The sequence below is a fragment of the Phalangium opilio genome, unplaced genomic scaffold, assembly GCF_054372755.1.
Source record: "Phalangium opilio isolate 3A_F unplaced genomic scaffold, DU_Popi_V2 ptg000329l_1, whole genome shotgun sequence".
NCBI classification, from domain to species: Eukaryota; Metazoa; Arthropoda; class Arachnida; order Opiliones; family Phalangiidae; genus Phalangium; species Phalangium opilio.
Window position 1 is genome coordinate 8,129,902 of NW_028324226.1, and position 13,771 is coordinate 8,143,672.

General features: G+C 35.7%; 1 long non-coding RNA gene across 2 annotated transcripts; it reads right to left on the minus strand.

Annotated features, from left to right (window-relative positions):
* Positions 1 to 9,718: 9,718 nt before the first annotated feature.
* Positions 9,719 to 11,654, minus strand: LOC149610662 (uncharacterized). Of its 2 annotated transcripts, none has more exons than XR_016376846.1 (2): positions 11,185 to 11,654; positions 9,719 to 11,112 (listed from the first exon to the last, which is right to left on the minus strand). It is a non-coding gene; the product is annotated as an uncharacterized LOC149610662 (long non-coding RNA). The 2 variants fall into 2 exon arrangements; XR_016376845.1 differs by having other exon boundaries at positions 9,719 to 11,117.
* Positions 11,655 to 13,771: the final 2,117 nt, after the last annotated feature.

Sequence of the window (13,771 nt, forward strand, 5' to 3'; positions counted from 1 at the left end):
CTTCGGGTGAGATAGCTTCACGATAATTTGTATCCTGTTTCCTAATTCTATTGTCGATCAGACCCAATAATTCGTCAAAAGACGTGCTACTCATTCGGAAGTAAATGTGAAAGCGCTGTTCGTCCTTCCGAAGGTGTGGCATCAGCGTGTGGTATTCTCCATATTTGTGGCGCTCTAGGTTAATACCTTCGTTTCCTACCCAATATCCATAATGGTAGACATTAGTAATTTACGCAATAAGTACAAATAGGGTCGTTTGGAGCAGTGTAGACCAATAACCTAAACGTGGGTCGAAGTGTGTCATAAGCAATAAATATGCGCGCCAAGTTAAGTACTGAATCGTAAAGAAGTACACTGTAATGAAACGTCCCAGGGATGGTTTATGTGTATAGCTATGAGTAACCAGAGGAACATGTAGAGGAGTAACTAGCGTCCCATGAACAATAGGTTCAACAACAACGTGTCGTTCTAGGCCAAATATGCAGTCAAGGATCGACCTTTGTCCGTGAAAGGAACAAAACTAGACGCAAGGTATCGACCCTCGTCGGATTGAAACCTTATCATGGACGTAGAAATGCTGCTTCTCATCCCTCTACCATCCATAATGACTAGTGCAGTTACATATCGGAGTAGATTGTGTACCCCTCAGTCTGGTCACGCGTTTGTAAGAGAAATTATTGTACATGACCGGTAGGATTATGACACTCAGCTAAGAGCTAGGAAGGTATGACGTTGACATACATAACACTGGCATTCTTCTATTGCTACCTGTGGCACGTCTTTCAAATACCCTTATCTTATTGTGTTCTACCTTTTAGTGTCTTCATTTACTGCAAGTAATAGGAGAGCTTCTTCCTCGTCCGATGTCGAATACATTTGAAACGATATGATCACTTCAACGCTGCGGTGTGAGTAGCACGTCACACCGCGAAACATTCGCCGCCGCTGCGAATTTGCCGCGTTCGTGTGATGCACACAGCGAAACGTTCGCCGCCGCTGCGAATTTGCCGCGTTCGTGTGATGCACACCGCGAAACATTCGCCGCCGCTGCGAATTTGCCGCGTTCGTGTGATGCACACGATATTCGCAGCAGACGCGATACACATTTAACGCAGTACAAACGCTGCAAAACAGCGCGGTTTGCCGCCCAGGTGTGGGGTTGTACTCTAGCCGCTTCATATATACACTGCCGCGTCGATCGCGATTTTTCCGTCGCCGCCACCGCTGCGACACTTTCGTCTTGGTGTGGGGGAACCTTTATGTCTAAAAGGGATCTACAAAGGACAAGTCTCTCCCCTTGCTGTCTATAAAGCGTCTCATCCCAACCTGGTAATATATTATATAACACACTACCGTTGTGAAAGCGTTCCCTTTTATTGTACTCTTAGTATGACACGCGAGAGATAGAGATTGGTTCTGTAATTTTTTCCCACAAAATAGTCTATAGAAGAACGTGATTACTTAAAAAGCATAATAAAAAACTTGTCTGAGTTTTTCCCTGTTGTTTTTTTTTCGAAACGTAAAAACATCAGTATAGTAAGGGGTGAAGAGGGCTGCGTTCAGTAACACTCGTCAGGAAAAACATCGATGTTCGGGAAAATGAAATCGGTGTTCTTTTGACGTCATGATGACGTTGCAGTTGTTGAACGGCACAATTTTGTATAATCGATGCTTTTCTTAATGGCGACGATATTATGATAACGTTACGGCAGAGGCTTAAATAATAAATCCGAACTATTTACAAAGATATTGTACTTCAATTTATCAATTAAATCAAAATTCTGTCAGAATCCATTTTTTACCAAAATAAAATATTGCTTTTCAGTATTATTATCCATTAAGGATAATATTTGTCAATTCTTCATTATTTCAAATTGGTGGAGATTGGGATGTAGTTCCCCCCCCCCCCATTTTTGGTAGCGGCGCAAAATTACGAAATTTACGTCATGAATCCGATGCTCATCAAAAAAACCTCCTCTCACAGCTGATTTTTCTGGTGGGCATCCGATGAGCATCATGACGTCACGCCCAAAGACGCGAAAAACCGTTCAGTAAGACATCGATGTCATCTTTTAGTCATCGATGTTTTTAATGCCGGTTACTGAACGCAGCCAAAGTGCCGCGTGATTCGGGTAAAAAAATCCCAAGATAAAATGAGAGAACCTAAACTAAAAACAAGTTGGGAAACCAAAATAAACCTCTCCGAGTTGAGACGCAATTAAGATGTTTTTCCTAAATAATTAAATAAATATAATTATTAAATCGTTTTAAGAAACTTTATTCCTAAAATCATTTTAAACATAGCTATAGTTTACTTCAAGCGTATGCCTCTTTGACAATTTTCGGAAATTTAGGGTACATAAGGCGACGGATTCACAGTAAATAATAAGAAAACCCGCAATTGCGAGAAACTTTGGTGGAAGCCCTGCCATTGGGAGGCTAGACGTTTCTTGTAACCCTAGCCAAACGCCACGTACTTCTTAATCGTAACGATGGGAGTAGAAGCCAAAAATTGCTTTCTGTAAACACGTTTTCTCCTATTTGCCAACTGCGAACGCGGTGACAGAATTTCCAGTGTAATACCTCTCCGTGACGTCATAGTCACTCGGAGAATTAAAACAAACCAATCTTTCAACGCGGTATCATGCAATTACAAAATTAACGCTTGTAATATTTTTTAGATCTATTCTTTTCGACACATCAATTTTTTCCTCTAAAGCTTCAAATATTTCTATTTTTATTATTAATAATGGCATTTTTATGAAATCTTTTCTGTACGAAAATAGACCAACATGTCAAGAAAATTCACCTAGTAACCAGAAATAAGAATAAAGGAAAGATACTGGAGCCTACATTACTATCAAACTATGCATTCAGGCGTGCTAGGGTATAATTTGCCTGCGGAAGAAGATAGGACAAGTCTAAGATTGTGGGTAAAGGGAGGAAATGAGGAAGAATAATCTAGGTTGATTATGGGGAAGCTCAGAGAGTACGAGAAAGGGCAGAAGACTTCCTGAATAGAATCTACTTGCTGTACAAAAACCAGAGATAAGGAAGTAATGCGTGTTCAATATGTCTGCATGAGAAAGGAACCGAATACCAAATATTCCCAATCCATCAAGATATAGACCATTTCGGATATTACACAGGTGCGAGGCCGCCTGTCGCTAAGAAACTCCGCTAGAGGCAATGCTAGTTGGCTAGTTTCCCACGTGTAATGAACTCCAGCTCCGTCTGGTGATGCTTCTTGGCGCGAGGGATAATAGCCCAATGACAGACTCGGCCTTGTGTGTTAGTTTTCTCGGTGGTCGCCCGTTTCCGCACAGTTTTATTTTTCACACCTTAAAAACCTATGGGCGTTTTTTCACAGTTTTTCATAACCCATTTCCCCACATTTTGAAAACAAAAAATAATTTTCTTGTTGATTACATTTCTAAAACCTTAAACTTATGCTGCTGGCCCATTGGACCGAAAATATCCACCTTAAACTTAATATCGATAACGATTTTGCTATGGTCAAATCACGAGCTCAATAGCATGCCTCTATTGTAGCGTAACCTAACCGAACCCAACCAAACCAAACCTTATCTAACCTAACCCAACCCTACCCGAACCGAACCAAACCAAACCTAACTTAACCCTAACCGAATCGAACCAAACCTAACCCTAAACTATATCGATAGTGATATTGCAATGGTAAAATCACAAGTTTAGTAGCTGCGCATGCCTCTATTGTAGCATAACCTAACCGAACCTAACCTAATCAACAAGAAAATAAAAATGTTTATTTAAAAACTGTGCGGAAATGGGTTATGGTATAAAAGGTGAACTAAAATTTCAATGTAAAAACTGTGCCCAAATGGGCAATAAAAAGTGTGCGGAATTGGGCTATTATTCTCGAAAATTGTGCGGAAATGGGCATCCTTGGTTTTCTCAGCAAGTAATTTCCGAAATGGTCTATAATAGCGTATAAATCGATCATGAAATTTCAGATCGAAGCATCGCTTTTTCGAATAGAAGAAAAGAAACTCCTCAAAGATGTCTTTTGTTTTGAGAAATTTAAAATATAAATAATTTTTTGCGAACTCCTTAAGAAAACAACCAGTATTACGGCGTCACGCACAGTCTTCTCAAAGCAACAAACGCACGCTTTCAGTTTGGAGGAAGAAAATTTAATTCTGGAGTAGCAAACTCTATCGCGTCCATGCAACGATTTTACCCATAACACCCCGGTTTTAGGTTGGGAATAAGCTTTAGGTGCCACCTGGTTAAGGCAACAAGAACCTTTCTTCGCACTTGACTTGCTAGTAAAATATTTCCAGCGAGAGGTATAGCTGCACTCAATGATGGCCACCCAACCTTGAAAAGCATGGTGGGATTTTTAAACAACTAAAAATGGCTACTTCAGAATCAAAATTTCCTCCTCCAAATGTTACGATGTCTACTTTATTTCTACTTTTTAACATTTTCTTTTTTCAAATTAACGAAACCGAGTAATAAAGGTTAATTTTTACATTGTCAGATATTTAAATATATATATGTTTGAAAAGATTTTAGGAATAACGTTTTAAAACAACTTAACTAGAACTAATGTTAAAATAATTAGTATCAATATTATTTAAAAAAACCTCTTAATTGGGTAGAGATTCCTTGTCTCGAATCGAAGAGGTTTATTTTGGTTTCCAATCTTGTCATAGTTTTAAAACGGTGGTGACATAATGTAGTTATAATGAACGGATTGCAAGCTCCAAACTCTAAATGCCCCTTAAAGCAACAGGCGGCTCCATTATCACCCCTAGCATTCTGGCTAACCTTCTAGACACGAATTTTATCTTGCCAAAGGCAGGAACCAATCAGACCTAGTGCATTAGGTCTGATTGGTTCCTGCCTTTGGCTTAACTAGCCTTTACCAAGCTTAGCCACTGTGTTGTAGAAAAGTCATCTTTAAGTGGCACCAACGGAGCCGCCCTTTACTTTAAAAAGTTACAATTTTTTTCCCCGAGTTTGTAATTATCTGTGCATAATATTTCATCATAATGTAACATGCATCACAATTTAACTGAAATTGTTAATCTTATCAATTTAAACTGCACGAAGACCATTAAGAACCATTAATAATTGTTAAATATAATAAAATTTGAAATCATGTTGATTTTTACCAACAAAATTGTTTGTTAAATTAGGTTCGTGAACCCATAATTTAGTAAAAGTCATTGTGTGTCGAACGAAGAGAAAATTGTAAAAACCCCTTGATACTAATAAAATACGAAAAACATCATTATCTCAATGACTTATATACATAAATATATCGCGACATAATTTTAAGATAGTTAAGGCTTGGGAATCATAAAACAAAGTTATAACGACGGGCGTATTCCCACGGACTGAAAATATCCATTAGGTCATATTTCTTTTGCCTAATAATGCTTGCTACTACCGTAAGGCCAACGCCTGTAGATGTGTTTCTTCAGAGAAAAATGTCGCTTTCCGATTTAGCTTCGTTGCCACGAAAAAGACAATTATTACTTTGTAGAATTAACTAAGGAGGTAACATACTTTCTATGTTGAAGCCTCAAAACTTAACTGTTACTTTAACTATTTACACTCATAGCTCAAACTTAGTGGACCATTTGGAACTACTATGTTTATACCTTAACAATAAAAAACGTGTTTTTTAGTTCTTAGAGAGAGGAAACGCATATTATCAAATATGAATTTGAAATGAATACTTTGTCATGTGCTATTTCGAAAATAATGCAAAATTTCATAATAAAATATTTTAGCAAATGGAATATTGATATTTTACAATCATGTATTTGAACTGAAAAAAAATCAATATCTGGCACTTCAGTCATTCCAATTTGTTCATTTATCTTTTAGTTTTTACACTCTTTAACCGCAAATTAAGTTTATTCTAGGCGTTTAATTTAAAAAAAAACGGAACTCATCTAAATTAAGGACATCAGCTTTCAAAAACAGCATCAAAATAAGAAACGTGGTAAGCTCTGGTTTTAGGACTAATTAAGCTTCACATCAAAAAATATTTTTGCGAAGTAATTAAGTCCACTCTCGCTTGAAAAGAAAGAAGAAATCAAAGTATACTATTTATTCAAGAACCCGCACACGCCCTGACGCAACGCGCAATGAAAGAGGTGTACATTTTCAACGAGGGTCAATAACCTAAAATTTATGATTTTATTATACTTGAAAAGGATATTCCGAAGTGATTTATAAGTGGGAGCAGTCAATTTAAACTTTTTATGTTTATATTGATGGCGAATATGGTAACACTTTGAGCGTTAAATGTGTTGGAATTTTCTGAGTATGTGACAATAGAAGGTAGTTTGAACTCCAGAGACTTAGTTTAAATTTACTATCGTCGTCTGCTACGTACACTTTTAAGCTACAACCATTAAGCTCCATTTTTAGGATTTTGGCTGTTTTATTCTTATGTATTTTGCATAGGGTGCTTGCATGTAGTTGCGTTTCTGCAGTGATAATTAAAATGTCTAGACTTAAAAGTTATTTTCCTTAAAGATTACTCCAGGTGTAATAAAATTACTGGCCAATGAAAAACCGCATTACTTCTTATTCCAGCAAGTTTTTTGAATACCTTAGAATACAACCAACAAAGTTAAATATTTGAGAATTAATTCTTGAATGCTGACAAGAGCTTAAATACTATCCAAGTAAATGTCTAGTTTACCGGTACCGTACCAAAACCCATTTGAAAAATTAGCCAATTCATCAAACTTGCTTTTTTTAAGGGCGTTAGTCCCAAAAATTGCTCGCGATTGTGAATTACGCCCTATGGTTGCGGATTTGCGGAATATGATAAGCTGGCCATGTACATTTATCATACATTATAGATTAAGCCAGTACGGAAATTGGGGTTATCTATCCCTGGAGAATATGGTTGTTACTATAGGCTCAGAACGGTAAAGCCTCATTGTCAAAAAGGAGGTTGGGTTCTATCAAATTTTATTTTTCTCTATCTTTATCAGGGATTTTTAAAATGCATAGAGTTGAAGACGTGTTTACACACATGAAAGGGTCCGGGAAAATCGATAATACAGGTTTCCTAAAAGAAACAACAATATAAGAATGACAAACAAAGCAAAACATTTGTCTTACAAAGTGATACCATAGTTAATTATAAAAAAACGTCTTGATTTGGACCAAGACCGAAAAAACAAACGATATGTGTGAGGTTTATCAATTGGCTGAAGTTTCAGATATTGAAATTTTTTTTAGTTATTTTTATCCATTTAATCCTTAAAAAATATTAAATTCAATCAACTGATTTTACTGTTAATCGATCTATTCCCTCTAAATTAATTGAAAAAATTACATATCTACGCTTTTTCAAGAACAATTACATTTTCCGAAAACATTTTATCATGAAATTAATTATTTTGAAGGGAGTACGTGTTAAGAGCTCAGTATTGAATATTTGAAACACTCTGTCTAAAAAGACCAAGCGAACTTTGACATAATTCGAAAGGAAAATGTAAATTTTTAAAAGTCGATTCCAAACCACCCTGCACGAATTCATACATTTAATTTCGTATATCGAAATGCTACATTTCTAATGTCGCGACTATGAAGGAAAGGTTGCACTGCAATTTCCCTCTTCGTACTTTAGAGTTTTATAACGTCACCACCCCTTTCTACATTGTTGGCGTTACTTGTACACCGGTAACGTATTACGCATAATCATTTTAGCACGCGTAAATACCATTTCGGAAAACACACAGTGGCGAGGCCACCATTGGGTATTATCCCTCGCACCAAGGGTCACCGCCAGACGGTAACAAAGTTGACTACAGGCAGGAGGCTAGTCAACTTGCACTGCCTATAGCGGTGCTTCTGGGCGAGAGAGAGAAGACCTTAATGGCGGCATCACACCTGTGTTTTAATTCTCTGTATGTAATTTCTAAAATGGTCTACTCTCTTACAAATGTACACCGATTAGACTGAGTGATCGGTCCTTCAGGCGCTAGCGAGTGTCAAGCCACAACAATAATCATTCTTGTACACGAACGTTTTATAGTTTTAGGTTATTAAGGTTGGCGGGCAAGTCCGGAGAGTCATGTACCGTTCACTAATGTGAAAAGGTTTCGACCTATATGGTAATATTTGCTGGGTGTATTGCGTCGGCTCAGATGACCCAAAACACTGGAACCACTGGTGATTGTAAAATTTTATACGGGACTTACGAGGTTACCGCCCCCTTTTCGGAGAGTTGTTCTGCCAAGGCTACAGAGCGCGTTCGACGACAGGCAATGTCAGCCACTAACTAAAGGCCGCCGACAAGTTATGGCAGCGCCCACAGAAAACCTCTCGTAAATCCCGTATATATTGGGGAAATGGAGGAAGGGGGGGGGGTTAAGTTAAGTGTGACCTTCTTCGTTTAACTGGTAATGAATGGAGATGAATATAACAAGCCATTGGTACTGAAACGTATTTCTTTTTATGTAATCTTTACCCTTACCTTTGGTTATATACCGTTATCATATTTGTCCAGTGCTACAGATAGCTACCTACTAAATGAAACCACACAGGATAAACGATGTTGCTTTGTCTTAAATAGACGACATTAGTTATTTAGTTTATTAACTAGTCTGAACAAAATAAATTTAAATTATCATATTTTTTTTGAACATCAGTCTTCTTAGCAACTTACAGATTTAAACTTTTTTGGGTGCACATTTGAAAATTTGTCAAGCCAGCAACAATTAAATCTATGTCCGTCAAGGTGCTTACACGAAATCCCTTGAAAATAATTAATTTCATGATAAAATGTTTTCGGAAAATGTAATTGTTCTTGAAAAAGCGTAGATATGTAATTTTTTCAATTAATTTAGAGGGAATAGATCGATTAACAGTAAAATCAGTTGATTGAATTTAATATTTTTTAAGGATTAAATGGATAAAAATAACTAAAAAAAATTTCAATATCTGAAACTTCAGCCAATTGATAAACCTCACACATATCGTTTGTTTTTTCGGTCTTGGTCCAAATCAAGACGTTTTTTTATAATATCTGTCACTTCAGTCTTAATGTAATTAAATTTTGAATAATTATGTTAGCTTTACCGTATATATATATATATATATATATATATATATATTTATATACGTGGGCTATTTATATATATAGGCGCTAGCCCACTTGCGAGAAGGTTCAAGGTAGTTTGACCATAAAGGATAGGTTTGACTAAATTGACTCTGCGAGACTTCAAAATTCCAATCGTGCCGAGACTGCCGACTACCGTGTAGTTTTAAATCTAACTTAATACCACTACCAAAACCTGGTACCACTTGGCAAGCCCTTCATTTGGGTCTAAACTCTAGAGTGATGCGGTTTATTGTGTTTGAAATAGAAAAGTTAAGAGTAGAAATTGGAAGAAAGCTTGAATTTTTAAACTGGTCCCGCCTCAATTCCCATCAAAAAACTTAATTATTAATTTTTTCAATTAAAAACTGGTCCAAGCAACCAATAAACTGGTTTTGGACCAGTGGACGTGTGCTATTTCTAAGTCTGGTAGTGTTAAAATTGTAACAATACTCCTGTTAAAAAGGCACAAATACTGTAACATCCCCCCCCCCCAAACTTTAAGTTTCGCTCCTTTTCAATGGCTCTCTTTCAATATGGGAAAAATGCTTTTAAATGACAATTTATTTAAGTGTAAGAATTAAACAGGAAAATGGAGGCTGAGTGTAAGATAAGTGTAGTTTTAATTATAATTTGTTAGTTTAATTATAAGGTATCCATGAATTTTCCAAAAACATTCGTGTTTTGGGTTGATTTCACATTAATTATACTTGATTAAGTTTAATTTAACGGTTTATCTAGTGTGGATACAAGTTTCGATAGAATATTAACTTTAATTGCAATTACCCTAAAATATGTAAGAGCTTTCGATGTATTTTAATGATGAATTAAATCAATTTGAAAGTGAAATAGGAAACATCTGTGGCTGTGCGAAAAACTTGTGATGTTTTAATATTAATTTGAGCGCGGTTCGGGAGAGTGGATTAAGCTTAAAAGTATAATTTCTTGGAATTTTTTACCCTAATTGCAACGTTTAGTGAAGTTTAACATTTTTGCCAGTCATTATTTTACCTTAAACTTTTGAATTTCGCGCCAATTAATGTACTTTAAAGATAGTTTAAATTAACTTAAGTGTGAAATAGAAAACATTGGGATTTATACCAATGGCTTGGGTAGTTTTAAATAAGATTAAAAGTTATTTGAGTTTTTATCCAAAAAATGAATATATTTGGTTTAATTTCACGTTAATTATATTTAATTGAGTGACAATTAACGTAGGATTGTGTTTCGGCAGTGTATATTTAGGTTATAAAATTACTTTCAATAAATACTTCACGTTAATTGCAATTTTTAGTGGAGCTTTTGAATCTTATTTTACTCTACACTTTCGAATTTCGCGCCTATTAATGTATTTTAAAGATAATTTAAATTAACTTAAGTGTGGAATTGAAAACATGGGGCTATACTAACAGCTTGTGCAGTTTTAATCTTAATTAAGTATTTTATTTCAAAGTTACTCGAGTTCTCATCCAAATATATATATTTCATGTTTAAATTCACGTTAATTATACTTAATTAAGTTGAAATTAATGAAGGATTGAGGTTTGGCAGTGTTGATTTAGCTTACAAAATGAGTATCAAATCACCTTAATTGTAAAGTTTAGAAGAGTTTTTCATTCTTGCCAAGACAATGTGTTAAATTTTTATCATACCACGTGCTAAATTTGCGGTAACATAAAGATCATCTATAACATATGTTAATGAATGATGTGATTCTATAGTTTAGCTACTTTGGCTTCAATAACAGTAATTAAATTAAATACCTAAACAATTCATAGCAATTTAGACAAATGAACAAACGGCAATGTGAACTGTGGAGATAGCGAACAACGTAACCCTCCGTTGCTGACGCGGTTACGTTGGAAAAATCTGCGCCGATGTAAACATGGAAATTATTTGACTAATTAAATTACATAACGACACTGTCCTCCTGGATTAATCAGACCACTGTTACTTATATTTATGAATTAACAAAATCCACTGTTGGTAACAAACTGCGCTAAGGTAAACACCACGAGTCTTTAAACTGCCGTAAGGAAAACATTTTAAACTTTTTGTCATCTTACCAGTAGTATTTTGAAGTTTTCGATCTTTTCACAGGGTGAAAAGCACTATCTTTATTTCAACACGTTAATAATTTGAATAGGTATGCCATTTTTTACATCAAATTGCAAGCGCACACGGTAAATACAGCATAAAAAACCTAGGGTAGTAGGGTTAACCCGGTTAGGCTCTGTTTCTAGCATAAAATTGAGCAGACTATATAATGGATTCCAATCCAAAACAAATGAGAGCTGGAAATCAGCCTTTTTAATAATCTTTAAAGAGTAACTAAAATAGGGTAATGGCAGCCCTCTGCCTTCGACTGTATTAAGCTCTATGGGGAAATAACATGGGGTGCTATTAGTCTATATAACTTAAGCCTTGGCCGTAAAGAACGTCGAAAAACTTACTTCAAAAGATATAAAAACCTCTATTAACTGTAATAATTTACCTGAATTACTTTTCTAGACGAAAATTCGACCTGATAACGACCTATTTCATATTAAGGGTGCTACAGTTAATTAGAAAATACATATAAAGGTGCTCAAGCTCGGACGAAATACCAAAGTAATTGTTAGAGTCTACTGCTAAGAAATTAGGAAAATCAGCAAGAAAGACAACATTTGCAATTTGTCAACGTAACTTGTTAGCACCCACAAACCTAGGCCCTTGTAGTTGTCAACGAGAACGAAATGAAGAAATAGGTTTAAGCGCGCTATAAGGTTAGGCTGACATCTGACCCAAAAGTAATTTTTTGACGTACTATCTTAATTAGTTAAATTACAAAAATTAGAATTCATTAATTAAAAATCGAAGCAGGTAAGTTTCTCATTTAAGAAATGCTTGTTAATTTAGAAGTATTCCGAAAACTAACTTCGCTATAGTTTTTCCGTATGGCCGGCTTCAATTGCCTTAAAAAACTGAAATTTTTTTAATGCTTTTTCTATGGGACGCTAACCCTAAAAGGTGTGACTTTTTCTTTAACATTACGGAAGGGTGTCATGTCATATCTACAAGGGCCTACCGGCCCTGTAGAATTATGACTAGCTTATTTAGGAAAAAAACGAGGTCTACTACCAGGGCCGGAAATAAGCACAGGACACTGGACATTGTCCAATAAAATTTTTAAATGTCCCATAATTTTTTAAAAACTAAGGGGGTCACTGGACATTTTGACCAATAAATTTTCCGATGTTTTTATAGCTTGACTATGAAGATACAACACTATTTTTGCACACTCCAGTGGACAATGTCCCATAAATTTTCCAGTCAAAGGAGGGGTCACTGGACACATGTCCTATAAGAATTTTTTCTTATTTCCGGCCCTGTCTACTACCCCACCATTGGTTTAGTGGCGTCTGCTAGCCAGAACCAATCACGTGCGGGTTCTGGCTTCAGATGCCTCTAAACATGGCGAGGCATTAGTCAGCGTTTTTAAAACCAAACAAATGGTAATTACTTTCAAATAAGAGAACATTTATATTTTTAGAAAAAAGGCCATTCTTTTAAGGACCCTTTCCTTTAAGATTGAATCCTGATAAACCAATTTTAATTAATGGATACACAAGAATTTGTAAGTCTACTGCGTTATATTTTGACTTATTTGTAATTGAGAGTATAAATTTCAGTTATAACATAACACGACTGTTTGATTTAACAAGATGTATTTCAGTAATTCACAGAATACAAGATTGGATAATCTGCGAAGGACGCTTTCTCAAAACTTAATTAATCAGTGGCTAAACTGAATATGCATTACCCTCTCATATTTGAATAAGTCTCATTCCTAAGATAATGGAAGACGTTATCTCGTTAGCACAGCTCTAATCAAAGAAAAGCAAGCCTAACAGATATCTAGTCCCAACCAATCATAAATGGTCAAGAATTCTCTTTAAAGATAGTCTCGGTAACTCTATATCTTTCGTCGAATTCTTATTAATTATAAGTGACCATATCCCTAAAAGCTAAAAGAAAAACAATTGTTATGGTTTCTTGCTTTGAGGATGGTACTATCCTCTTTCGCTGTGTCAAGAACTCTCTTTTTCTCATCTTCTTTCTTGCCAGGCCTAACATCTAATACTATTTTTACCAAGGATTTTCTTGGTGAACTATAGAAAAAAACCTTTCTTACGACAAAAATCCCCCGAGGGTTTTGCAGACGATTTAAAAGCTATTAATTTCGAAATGGGCAAAGAAGAAAAAACCAAGGATGTCCCGATGAACCTATTTCTTAGAGTACTTTAGACTGTGTAGTCTTCGTAAAGGTTGTTCTATATTAAAAGAAAACCATGTTTAAAAGTAATTCTAAGTAATGGTTTAGTCGTTTGGGTTTCATCACTGAAACAGTGGCGTATATTTATCAGTGACATACTGGAGCAGGAGACTCAGCGACTTGGGGCACAAGCATGAATTTGAGCAAAATTTTATAAGGTATGTTCCATAGGTTTATATCACACAATTTATGCTTCTGCAATAGAGACTTACTGAGAGCTAGTTCAAGAGCGACTCGAGAATTGACTACAGTGGGTTTTGTACTCCATCTTTCTATTTAACAACGCCTCACCAGATGTCGCTTTACGAGAATCTATGTTGTTTCACCTACGTCACATC